Source organism: Panthera tigris, chromosome X, assembly GCF_018350195.1.
Source record: "Panthera tigris isolate Pti1 chromosome X, P.tigris_Pti1_mat1.1, whole genome shotgun sequence".
Lineage (NCBI taxonomy): Eukaryota > Metazoa > Chordata > Mammalia > Carnivora > Felidae > Panthera > Panthera tigris.
In genome coordinates, this window is record NC_056677.1 from 9,909,801 (window position 1) to 9,922,826 (window position 13,026).

The window sequence follows — 13,026 nt, forward strand, 5'->3', positions numbered from 1 at the left end:
ACGTGCAGGTGTCTTGAAAAAACGCATTGTATATTAAACACATTTCCGTGTGTTTCCTCAGGTTCCTGGTAAGAAAACAGGGTGAACTGAAAATGGTTCACATACCCTTGCTAGTAAGCAGGTAAGTGTCAAAGTGAATCCGACTACAATGAAGACCATGTGACCTTGAGTAGGTAAGCGAGGGTGATAACCCTAACATTGGTGTTAATGTGGCTTATTTTTTTATTTTTGTCGGTATCAGGTTAGTATCTTTGCTAGTATGCGGGTATGAGATGGTGTGATATTAACTGATTAAAGACCTTTGTTTTAAAGATTTTATTTTTAAGTAATTTCTGCACCCTCCATGGGGCTCAAACTCACAACTGTAAGATCCAGAGTCACATGCTCCACTGACTGAGTCAGGCAGGTACCCCTAAAGACATTTCTATATTCAGGTATCTACATAATTTATCACTTCAAGTCTCTTCAGTTTACTTTCTTTATGGAATGTATTCAGTTAAGAGTTTACTGTGTCCCTTATAATGCTGGTAGCAATATGATTTTTTTGTGTTCTTGTTTGGAAATAAGATCACTTAACATAGCAGTTACAAATTTGCAGATATCCTGGAAGTTTCTCATATTGTCCTTCGCTACTTTATTGACTATGGAATTAGTATAAGTAATTTGAAGAGACGAAGGTGTGTCTTCCTAGAGATTGACCTTGGAGTTCTGCAAGGATCCATGGGTCCTGAAATGATACAGTGACCAAGGGAATGTGCAGGTGTAGTGGTAGAATGAGACGCACCCAAAATATTTTTTGCAACATTTTTCTTTTTTCAGACTCGTATCATTGAATCACACTGAGCCTATTGATGATAGCTAACATAAGACATTGCTAATGTCACAGTAGAGATGATGTAGGCCTTAGCCACGGCACCGACCATCTGATCTTCAGACTGCTAGGTAAGTGCTGATGGTGTCCCTAACACTTGTCGTTACCATGAATTCTCTGCAGGTATTCAGGTAGGAAATGACAGATTGCTTACTAATTCTCAAAACCATGGGTTTTCGGTGTTTAGAGAAAATTCTCGTTTAACTCTAATGAAGGATTGCACATATCAGGTGTTTGTCAGTATGTCTCAACCACAGTAGTGATGGTGGAAATTTTGCAGGTGCTCCGTAGAAGTTGTGTTACCTGACAATAGTCTTGACCTTGGAGTCCTACAGCTATTCGAGCAGAGGTAATGCTTCCATAATGATGGAAGTGACCCAGATTATTTATTGGTGTCCTGGTAGAACAAGCTGTGTCCTTTCACACACGTATCGTAATGTGTTTTCCAGGTTTCCTGTCAAGAGATTATGATGAAACTCGCACTAGTGATTCTCTGGGGACATTTCTGTTCCCCAGACAAGTGGTGATGTTCACCTTCGCCATTTCAAACCATCTGATCTTCTCCCATCTGGATGAATGTTATCGATGGACTAAACTTGCTTAGCACATGTGTTTTGGTTTTTTTTTTTAATAATCAGGTGAGAAATGACAGCATTTTACCAGTTATTGAAATCATGCTGTTCTAGTGTTTTCTATTTCAGAGAAAATGTATGTTTACTTATTTGAGTGTTAGGTGAATTCAGATGTGAATAGCCATAATCATGGAGTTGTGTGGTATAGTAGTAACTTTGATGTTTTTCCACGTGAATAGGGAAGAGGTGATTGTGTGTGTGTCTTCGGCATACACCTTGAAGGACTGCAACAATCCAGGAAGAGTTGACGGGTCCTGCGCTGATGGCAATGAACAAGATGATGTGCAGTGGCCTAGTAGAAGAGGAGACACATTTTTCACGAAGTGTTTTTTAATTACCATCAAGTGATCATGGTAAATTTCCAAATAGTCATTGATGGGACTTAGTTTATATTCAGGTACGTGATGATATGGGCCTTAAGCACCCTACAAATGGATTTTCAGATATTTAGGTGAGGGTAGACGGTCTACCTAACTGTTCTGTTGCCATGTTTCTATGCAGGTATTCACATCAAAGATGATACTGTCCATTACCAGTAAGTATGAGCCCTTATTCATTTTTTTTTTTAATTTAGATATAATGTGTATTTAACCTCAGTAGTGATAAAGGGACGTGCATTTCCGGGGAACTTCTCCTGTTGCACATCTCCTTGGCCATGAGATTTCTCTTCTCTTGCTAGAAGAGATTTTAGTGCGTTTAACAATGGTGTTGAGCTCAAGTTCTACCAAGACCCATGTCGTGTTCTGTTTTCCCTGATGACGGACGTGACCCAGGTTATTTGTAAATAAACTATTTCTTTTTGCAGGTTAACAAGTTGTATCCTGCCACTTGCTTGTTATAAGTATGTTTCTTAAGATTCTAGCAGTCCTGACACCACAGTGATAGACAGTGGTCGTCAGTAGGAACTTTCCGGTAAGCAGCTATGTGATATTGTGGATGTCACCAATCAGTTGAGATCAACTGTTCTTGAGATAGGTAAGTGAAGATGGTGCCCCAAACACTGACCACAGCGTTAACATATCTTTTCTGCAAGTATCATGTTAAAGTTTTGCTGTTGCACAGGCATGAGATGATGTCCCATCAATTCATTAGACATCCCTATTTTCCAATATGCATGTGATTATTGATATTTGAATACTCTTCCGTTACACATACTTCTGGCTTATATGCAGTAGTTTAATTTGTCCCTAATAATCCTGGTAAAAACGATATTTCGCTGTATACTTGATCAGGGATTGTGTTTCCTACACTCCCCCTGATGAGAGGTTCTGCACGTATCCAGATGATCTATCATATTGTCCGTCTTCATAATCCTGAATGTGGAAATTTTACACGTATCTCTTTAAGGGAAGAAGGTATTTCCCACCAGGGTTTAGTCCTGGACTTCTGCATGTATGCAGCTAGTGGTGATGCATCTCAAAATGATGCACTTGACCAATGGAATCTGCAGTCGATCGCATAGAAGAAAGTATGTGCTGAACGTATTTTCCACAATGTGTTTTTCAGGTTTATGTGAAGCTCTCCTGATTGATAGGCTCAGCTATCGTATTTAGTGAGGCATATGGAAGTATCTAGATTAGTGGTGATGTGGGCCTAAACCACAGCACAGATCATCTGATCCTAATATGTAGGTAAGTGATTGTGTCCCTAACACTTCTGTTACTATGATTTTGTTGCTGGTGTTCTGCCAAGAGATGATAGAGTCCTTACCATGTCTAAGTGACCATGACGTTACCCTTTTTAAATTTTGGAGACAACTTACATTTAATCCTGTGAGTCTTGACATTTGAATGTATCCCTAATTGTCAAGGAGTTTCCATGCCAAGTTAAACACCATATTGTTGCAGGAGTCCATGATGGTCTCTCTGACAAAAGTGTTGACCCAGATTAATGGAAGCATCAAAGTAGACTTGATGTGTTCCATAATAATGGAAGTGAAAAGGATTATTAGCAGGTGTTCTGGTAGAAGAGTTGAGTACTTAAACATATTTTTCGTATGTGTTTCTTCAGATGCTTGTCAAGAAAACCTAGTGAACCTCACCGTATTCACTGATGGAAGCTTGCTCTTGACCTGGTAAGTGATAGAGTGGGTTCTACCACCGCCCAGACCATGTGATCTTCCATAGGAAGGTCGCTGAGGGTGATGTCCCTGACATTTGTGTTACCATGTTTCTTTGCAAGTATCCCGTTAAGGTCTTTGCTACTAAACGGTACAAGATGATGTGACATTTTCTTATTAGAGACATTCTCATTTTCAGGTATTTACATTATTAATGTTCATGACTCTTACATTTATCTTAATTTTTGGCATGTATTCTGTTAAGAAATTAATACATCCCTAAGAACACTGGAAGAATGTAATTTTCTGTGTTCCTGTTTGGGGATACTGTGTATTTAATACTTGTACTGATAGAATGATGTAGGTATTCTATTACATAGTCTATCATAGCATTATTGACCATGGAGTTTTTGCAAGTATCCATCAAGAGGAGAAGGTAGGTCCTCCTCACTTTTTAACCTGAGAGTTTGACAAGTAACCGAGACAAATTTCAAGTGTAGAGGGAAAAGGATTCACTCTCTACAACGTGGCGTTCAGGTTCTTGTCAGAACATTCCGGTAAGGTAAGCCTATTATTGGTAGCTAACGTGGGACATTGCCAATGTCAAGGTTAGTGACAAAGTGGGCCTAACCCACAGTACATGCCATCTGTCGTATACCTAAGGAAGTCCTAGCTTGCCTAAGCTTTTTGTTGCCCTATTTCTCTTGCTTGCCATTTGTCTGTTAGTTTAGGTATTTAGTTTAGAAATGCGACTATCCTTATCAATACTCGTAACCACGTACCTTCCTTTTTTTTAGAGAAAATGTATGTTTAACCCTGTGAGTTTTGAGTGATTTATGGGTGTCCACCTAATGATTATGGAGTTCCCTGTTCCAGTAGTAACCCTGTGTCCCTTGACAGCAGTTAGGAGGTGAGGGTGTTTTTAACAGTGGCATAGACCTTGGACAACTGCAAGTATCCAGGGAGAGATGAGGTGTCTCATGAGGGTGAAAAGGACGGAGGTCATTTGCAGGTGTTCCAGTGGACAATATGTGTCCATCTGCCCACGTATCACAATGTGGTTTTCAGGTTCCCATCAAGAGATCATGGTGAACTTCCTAATGGTTTTTACCAGCGACATCCTTGTCTTGCAGTAAGTGGTGATGTGCCTGAAGCATCCCCACCGACCTTCTGTCTTGAGATGTCGAGGTAAGTGACGATAATATCACTAACACTTGTGTGACCACAGTTTTGTTTGTTTTGTGTGTGTGTGTGTGTGTGTGTATAAAAATAGTACCTCAGGCAAGGCTAGTAAGCATTATTAGCTCTCACAGGCTTAAGAGTTTAGGGGCACCTAGCCCATCCGTGGAGCATGTGACTCTTGATCTTGGGTTGTGAGTTCAAGCCCCCCCGTGGGCCTAGAGCTTACTTAAAAATAAATAAATACGTAAGAGCTTATGTTTAATGTGTGTTGAACATAAATAGTGACCGAGATCTATGCAGGTAAGTTAGCCAGGCTTCATACCACAGTATTGACCATAAGACTTTTCCAGGTGGTCAGTCAAGAGGTAATGGTGTCTCTAATATCCATGTAGACCATGAAGTTCTGCCAGGATCCAGGTAATGTTGATGGTTCCCACAATGAGGAAATTGACCAAAATTCTTTACAGGCCCCCTGACAGAACACGTTGTTGCCTTACACACATTTTTGACACCTCTTTTTTTAGGTTCCTGTCAAGAAATCACTGTGAACGTAATAATGGTCATGAACAAAATCTTCTTTGTAACCAGTGAAGGGATAAAGAGTGTTACTTACAGTTAAGACCATCTAATCTTCACATTATCAAAGCAAGTGAGAATGAGGTCTCTAACATTTGTGTTCTCATCTTTTTGCAGATAAGCCATCAAGGTTTTGCTAGTAAACAGGTATGAGATGATGTGACATTGACGTAGACGTTATTTTCAGAGCTCTTTGTGACTAATGATATTGTTCAGGCTCTTATAGTAACCTAGTGTTGGGCACGTATGCAGTTAAAGTAAGTTGTCCCTGACAATCATAATATGCCTGAGAATTTCTTATTGTTTAGGGATAATATGTTTTGGACTGATAGTGGGACTTTCAGACATCCAGATAATTCATCATATTGTCCATGGCTGTGTTACTTACCGTGGGATTATTGCGGATAATCCTTCAAGAGAGGAAGGTGGCGCTTACTAGGGGCTGACCTCAGAGTTTTGCAAGTTTTCAGGTATTACTGATGGGTCCTGAAATATGATACAAATGACCAAGGGAATTGGCAGTTGTCCATCAGGATAAACTTGTACCAAACGCATTTTTCGCAGTGTGTGTGTCAGGTTCCTGTCGAGACATCACGACGAACCTAGCGATGGTTAGTAATGGGGAACTTTCTGCAAGCAGGCAGATAAAAGAGCATGTGGGCCTAAACCTCAGGCCATCTGGTCTCCAGATAGCTAGGTAAGTGATAATGTTTATAACATTTCTCAATCCCATTACGTTCCTGCAGGTGTTGAGGTAAGAGACGATGTAGCCCTTACCAGTAATAAAAACTGTGAGTTCTCACCTTTACGTTTAGAGAACATCTATAGCCCTGTTCGTGTCGAAGGATGGTTCTTGTACGGGTGATTGTCATGGAGTTCACACCCCAGTAGGACCCACGGAATGTGGCAGATGTCCAGTTGATGTGTTCCATAGTAATGGGAGTGAAAAGGTTATGTTCAGGTGTTCTAGTAGCATAATTTGCATTTCAAACCCATTGTTGCTTGTGCTTTTACAGGTTCTTGTCAAGAGAACACCGTGAACCTTCCACCGGTTGGAACGCATCCTTACTAGTAACCAGGTAAGTCATACAGTGGGTCTTACTACACTGCAGACCAATATAATCCCCAATATCTAGGTAAGTGAGGGTGGTGTCCCTAACACTGTGTTACTGTGTTCATTTGCAGATACCTTTTAAGGTCTTTGCTTGCCCACAGGTATGCAATAATGTGACATTAACTCAATAGAGACGTTCTTATTTTTAGATACCCGCATATTAATGTGTTTCAGGTTCTGGTATTCACATTGTTTTTGGCATGTATTCTGTTAAGAAATCAGTGTATTGCTAAAATACTAGTAAGAATGAGAGTTCTATCCTGGTTCAGAGATACTGTATTTTTTAAAATGAGTAGCGATAGAAGGATATGCAGGTATTCGGGTAATTGAGAATATCGTCCGTCACAGTATTATTGACCGTGGCTTTTTTGTAGGTATCCCTGCGGAGAGGAACCAGTCTCTTCCTAGCTTTGAGCTTGGAGTTCTGCAAGTACGCAGGTAGTGTCGATGGATCCCAAAACAATACAAGTGACCAAGGGAATCTGCAGGTGTATGGGTTAAATAAGACGTAAACAAAATTTCCACAATGTGTTTTTCAGATTCACTTCAGGACATGACAGTGAGTCTGTCAATAGTAGTTCGTGTGAGACCCTGGTGGTATGAACGTAAGTGATGATGTGGGCCCCAGCACATACCATCTGATTTGCATATGCATGGACAAGTGATTAAGTGTTCTAACACTTCTTGTTACCGTGGTTTGTTTTTTTTTTTTTTTTGGCAAGTATTCGGGGGAAAAAAATGATGGTTTTACCAACTGTAGAAAACACAAGTTTTCACTTTTATATTTCAGGAAGGTTTATGTTGAACACTGTGAGGCGTTACATACATACAAGTATTTATCTTGTGTTCCCTCCGTGGTACTATTTATATGCTATTTAGAAGTGTCCCGAACACTGCCAGTTTTCTGACGTTGTTGCTAACTTTTAATTACAAGTATTCAGAGTTGGTTTGTTCCATAATGATGAAGTGAACAATCTTTTTTGCAGGTGTCATGGTAGAAAAAGTTGTTTCCATTAACCCTGATTTCGTAACGTGTTTTCCAGATCCTTGTCAAGACCTCAGGATGAACTTAGCAGCAGTCATTAATAGGGGCGGATATCCTGTTGATCTGCAGGTAAGGCCACCCGATCTCCAGATACGTAGGTAAGGGATAACAGTGTCTCTAAGAGTTGTTACCATGATTTCTTTGCAAGTATTCGGGTAGGAATTGATAGTCCTTTCTAATTCTAGAAAGTGTGAGTTGTTAGCGTTTGTATTTTAGAAAAGATGTCTGTTTAGCCCTGTGAGTGTTAAGGGATCCCTTTGAGTGTTAAGGGATATTATCATGATGCTTCCGACCATAGCAATGACCCTGGAAATTTTGCAGGTGTCCTGTAAAGAAATATTGTCTTCCCTGACAACAATGGTCTTGATCTTGGAGTACTGCAAGCATGCAGTTAGAGTTGATGTTCTCATAATAGCGAAAGTGACCAAGGTGCCTTAGAGGTGTTCTGCTTACAGCAGGTCACATCCCTTTACACATATATCAATGTATTTGTCAGGTTCCTTCAAGATCCTGAAGCACTTAACAGTGGTTGGTAATGGGGACATTTCTTGTGTCCAGGTAAGCGGTGATGTGTATCTTTACCGCATCAGACCCTCTGATCTCTCCGTGTGTGTGTGTGTGTGTGTGTGTGTGTGTGTGTGTGTGTGTGTGTGTGTAATACGTAAGGTGTTGATTGCCTTAGCTTGTTTTACTGTGTGATTCTTTTTAAGGTTTGCCAGTAAGAAATGATGTTTTAATAATTCCGGCAATCATGTTATCCTACTGTTACTTATTTTAGAGAAAACTTATGTTTAACCGTGTGAGTGTTGATCAGTTTGTGGGTATCCACGTAATGATCACAAAGTTGTGCATCACAGTAGTAACTGTGGTATTGCTGCTGGCAAACATTCAAGAGATGATGGTGTTTCTAACAGTGGTGTAGACTGGGGAATACTGCAAGAATCCAGGTAGAGTTGATAGGTCCTGCGTTGACGAAACTGAGCAAGGTTATTTGGAGGGTCCCGAGAGGAGAAGTATGTCCATAGTCACCTTTGTCATAATGTGTTTTTCAGGTTCCCGTCAAGAAATCATGGTATGCCTCATAATGACCATGAACAGAACTTTGCTCGCAGCCAGGTAAAAGATAGGAGCCTAAAACACCCTACACACAATCCAGTCTTCAAATATTTAGGTTAGCGTGGATGGTCCTAACGTTTGGGATAGCACGTTTTTCTGTGTGGATTCGGTTGAAAAATGATACTGTCCCAACCAATGTTAGTAGTAAGCATTAGCCCTTAGAACTATAGAGCTTAACATTCGGTGGGTGTTTAAACTTAGCATTGATGGAGGCATATACAGGTATCTAGGTAAGTTATTCTACTATTAACGATCTCATTAAGTTCTTTGCTAGTATAAAATTGAGGTGATGTGACAATAAATCCTCGGGGATTTCTTATCTTCAGATATATAGGTAATTAACGCTTCCTCAACCTTTATATTAGTCTTCTTGGCATATACACAGTTCAGAAATTAACTTGTCCCTAACAGCACTGGCGAGCATGAGATTTTACTGTCTCCTTGTTCGGAGATAATACGTGTTTTTACACTCATACCAATGGACCTACAGTCAGTCATCCAGCTAATTTGTCATATATTCCATACCCATGATGCTGACCATAGGATTTTCACAGGCATCCACTCAAAAGATGAAGGTAAATCTAACTAGAATTTAACCTGTTGAGTTCTGCATATTATCCAGTAATGTTGAAGGGGGTCCCAAAATAATACACTGGCCAAGAGAATTTGCAGTTGTCCAAGTAGAATAAAATGTACATGGAACAAGTTTTCTATGCTGTGTTTTCAGGTTCAGGTTAAGACATCATGGGGAGTATATCCATCGTGGTAAATGAGGCACATAGCAGGTATGGAGGTAAGTGATGATGTGGGCCTGAATCACAGCACAGATCATCTGATTCTATATGCAGGTAAGGTATTATGGCCCTAACGCTTCTTGTTACTATGATTTTGTTACAGGTGTTCAGGTAAGAGATAGTCCTTACCAAATCTAGTGACCTTGACTTTATACGTTTTACATTTTAGAGATAAACGTTTAACCCTGTGAGTTTTGAGAGCTGATTGTATCCATAACTGTTAATTTCCCACCCCAGTAGTAACCACAGTGTATTTGCAGGAAGTCCGCTTCAGACATGATGGCCTTCTTCTGATGAAGGTGTTGACCTGAGTTGATGCAAACGTCAAGGTAGAGTTGATGTGCTCCGTAATAATGGAAGTGCAAAGGATTGTCAGCAGGTGTCCTGGTAGAACAAGTCATGTCCTTGAACATCTCTGTCCTATGTGTCTCTTCAGTTTCTTATCAAGGAAGTATAGTCAGGGCGCCTGGGTGGCTCAGTTGGTTAGGCGACTGATGTCAGTTCAGGTCATGATCTCACAGTTCGTGAGTTTGAGCCCTGCGTCGGACTCTGTGCTGACAGTTCAGAGCCTGGAGCCTGCTTCGGACTCTGTGTCTCCCTCTCTCTCTGCCCCTCCCCCACTTGTGCGTGCGCGCTCTCTCTCTCTCTGTCAAAAATAAATAAAACATTAAAAAAAATTTTTTTAAGTAAAAAAAAAATTTTTTTTAAAAACACTAATTTGACCCTAATAATACGAGTAAAAATTAGATTTTTCATATTCTTATTTAGGGATGGTGTATAATCCAAGTAACTTACTCTATTACCGTCATCATTTTTATCGACCTTGGAAATTTTTTCAGGTGTCCGTTCAAGAGAAGTAGATGTCTCTTCACAGGGTTTATCCTTGGAGTTCTGCAAGTAAGTATCCAGGTAATATGGATGGGTCTCAAAATGATACAAGTGACCAAGGGAATTTGCAAGCGTGGAGGCAGAATAATTCATGTGCTCAAAACATTTTCCACGATGTGTTTTTTTCAGGTTAACGTCAAGACCTCACGGTGACTTTATCAATGATAATGAATGTGGGACATTGCTGGAATGGAGGTAAGTGATCCTGTGGGTCTAAACCACAGCACATACCATCCAGCTTTCCTACGTCGAGGTAAATGGTGAGTGTCCTTACACTTCCTGTTACCATGAATTTTTTGAAGGTGTGTGGGTAAGAAATGATAGAGTCCTTACCAATTCCAAAGACCCTGTTTCTCTGCTTTCTGTATTTCAGGAAATGTTCATTTTTAACCCTCTGAGTGTTGAGGGACTGCACGTATACAGGTATTTATCATGATATTGCCCGTGAAAGTCCTACCCATAGGCTATTTGCAGGTGTCCAATCATAGATTGATGGTCTTATCCGATACTGGTATTAACCTTGGATTACTGTAAGTATCCGGTAGAGTTGATGTGTCTCATGATGATGAAGTGAACACTGTTATTTGCAGGTTTCCTGGTAGGAAAAAGCTATGTCCTTCAACACACGCTCGTAATGTCTTTCCAGCTTCCAGTCATGAATTGATGAATCTCACATGGCTCATCAGTGGGGATGTTCCTAGTGTGCAGGTAAGTGATGACGTGGGCCTAGACCAGGCCATCCGATCTCCATCTAGCTGGGTAAGTGATGAAGGTTTCCCTAACAATTGTTACCATTTTTCTTTGCAAGTATTCAGGTAGGAAATAGTCCTTACCGATTCTGGAAACCATGAGTTTTTTCTTTTTATATTTTGGAGAAAATTTTATTTTATTCTTGTGAGTGATGAGGGGTTGCCATATTCAGGTAACGATCATGATGTTTCTAACCCTAGCAGTAACCATGGAAATTTTGCGTGTGTTTCATAATGAAGTGTTGTTATATCTGATCATGATCTTGACCTTGGTTGGAATACTGCGAATATTTAGGTGGAATTGATGTTCTACTAATGAAGGAAGCGTCTAAGGTAATTAATTTGAGGTTTCTTGCTGCAAGTTCTGTCTTTTTACACATCCATAATGTGTTTTTCAGATTCCTGCCAAAAGATCAAGATGAAATTAATGGTTAATGGGGGACATTTCTGGTATCCAGATAGGTTATGACGTATACCTTCACCACATCAGACCATCTGATAGTCACATATCTAGGTAAGTGATAGTGATGGGCTAAACTTGTTCTACTAGGTGATTTATTTCAGGTATTCAGGTACAAAATGATAGTGTTTTATCATTTCTAGCAGTCCTCTCAAAAGAGATGATGGTGTTTCTGACCACAGCATAGACCTTGGAGTACTGCAAGAATCCAGGTAGAGTTAAATGTTGGGTCATGCGTAATGAAAAAGGCCATTTGCAGTATCCTAGTAGAAAAGGTGTATCTATAGACAGCTTTTTTACAACGTGTTTTTCAGGTTCTGGCAGTCATGAAATAATGATGAACCTAAAAATCGTCATTAACAGAACCTTACCAGTAACCAAGTAAGTGATAAAGTGGGTCTTACATCACTACAGACCATGTGATCTTCAGATACCTGAGTGAGTATGGTTTCCCTAACAGAGTGTCACTTTGTGTTTTTTGCAAGTGCCCTGTTAAGTTCTTTCCTAGTATACGGGTATGAGATTATGTGGCGTTAACTCAATAGAGAGCTGCTTGTTTTTCATATATGCGAATGATGTTTTCAATACCATGTTAACTATGTTTTTGGAACGTATGCAGTTCAGAAATTAATTTGACCCAAATAGTACTAGTAAGCATGAGATTTTAGCATCTTCTTATTCAGAGATGATGTGTTTTTATACACCCATAGTGGTAGATAGGCAGAAATCCAGGTAATTTATCATACTGTCCATCACCGCATTATTGACTGTGGGATTTTTGCAGGAATCCCTTCAAGAGAGGAAGGTGTCTCTTACTAGGGCTTAACCTCAGATATCTGCCGTTATCCAGGTAACGTTGATGAATTTCAGTGATACGGTTGACCAAAGAATTTGCAGGTGTCCCTGTAGAATAAGATGTGTACCAAACACATTTTCCACAATTTTTTTTCAGGTTCACGTGAAGACCTCCCTATGAGCCGGTTAGTGGTAGTTAATGATGTGTGCATAGCGGGTATTGAGGTAAGTGATAATGTGGGCCTAACTCACAGTACAGATCATACAACCTTCATACATGTAAATAAGTGACGATGGTGTCCCTAACAGTTGTGTTACCGTATATTTTTCCAGGTACCCTGTTCAGGTCTTTGATAGTACAAAGGTATGAGATGATATAATATTAACTCATCGATGTTCTTATTTTCAACTATCTATGTAATTGTTTTTAAGACTCCTCTTTCCCTTGTTTTTGGCAAGTAGAAGTTAAATTAATTTGACCCTGACCGTGGGGGACGGGAAGGGAGAAAACCTAGTTACACAGAGGGAGAGAGGCAAACTATAAGAGACTCTTAAATACAGAGAATGAACTGAGGGTTGATGGGGGGGGGGGAGGGGAAAATGGGTGATGGGCATTGAGGAGGGCGCTTGCTGGGATGAGCACTGGGTGTTGTATGTAAGCGATGAATCACGGGAATCTACCCCCAAAACCAAGAGCACACCGTATACACTCTATGTCAGCCAACTTGACAATAAATTACATTTT

General features: G+C 40.1%; 2 long non-coding RNA genes across 5 annotated transcripts; both read left to right on the forward strand.

The window, feature by feature from the left end:
• The first annotated feature begins 836 nt into the window (after positions 1-836).
• On the forward strand, positions 837-4,744 carry LOC122235451. Of its 3 annotated transcripts, none has more exons than XR_006213535.1 (8): positions 837-942; positions 1,152-1,220; positions 1,321-1,509; positions 1,683-2,038; positions 2,309-2,478; positions 3,010-3,134; positions 3,514-3,577; positions 4,631-4,744. It is a non-coding gene; the product is annotated as an uncharacterized LOC122235451 (long non-coding RNA). The 3 variants fall into 3 exon arrangements; XR_006213534.1 differs by lacking the exon at positions 4,631-4,744 and having other exon boundaries at positions 1,683-1,900; positions 2,005-2,038; positions 3,514-3,649; XR_006213533.1 differs by lacking the exon at positions 4,631-4,744 and having other exon boundaries at positions 3,514-3,649.
• Positions 4,745-10,504: 5,760 nt separating this feature from the next.
• Positions 10,505-12,814, forward strand: LOC102964162. Of its 2 annotated transcripts, XR_006213413.1 has the most exons (5): positions 10,505-11,540; positions 11,630-11,698; positions 11,801-12,336; positions 12,439-12,506; positions 12,615-12,814. It is a non-coding gene; the product is annotated as an uncharacterized LOC102964162 (long non-coding RNA). The 2 variants fall into 2 exon arrangements; XR_006213412.1 differs by having other exon boundaries at positions 12,439-12,814.
• The last annotated feature ends 212 nt before the right edge of the window (positions 12,815-13,026 follow it).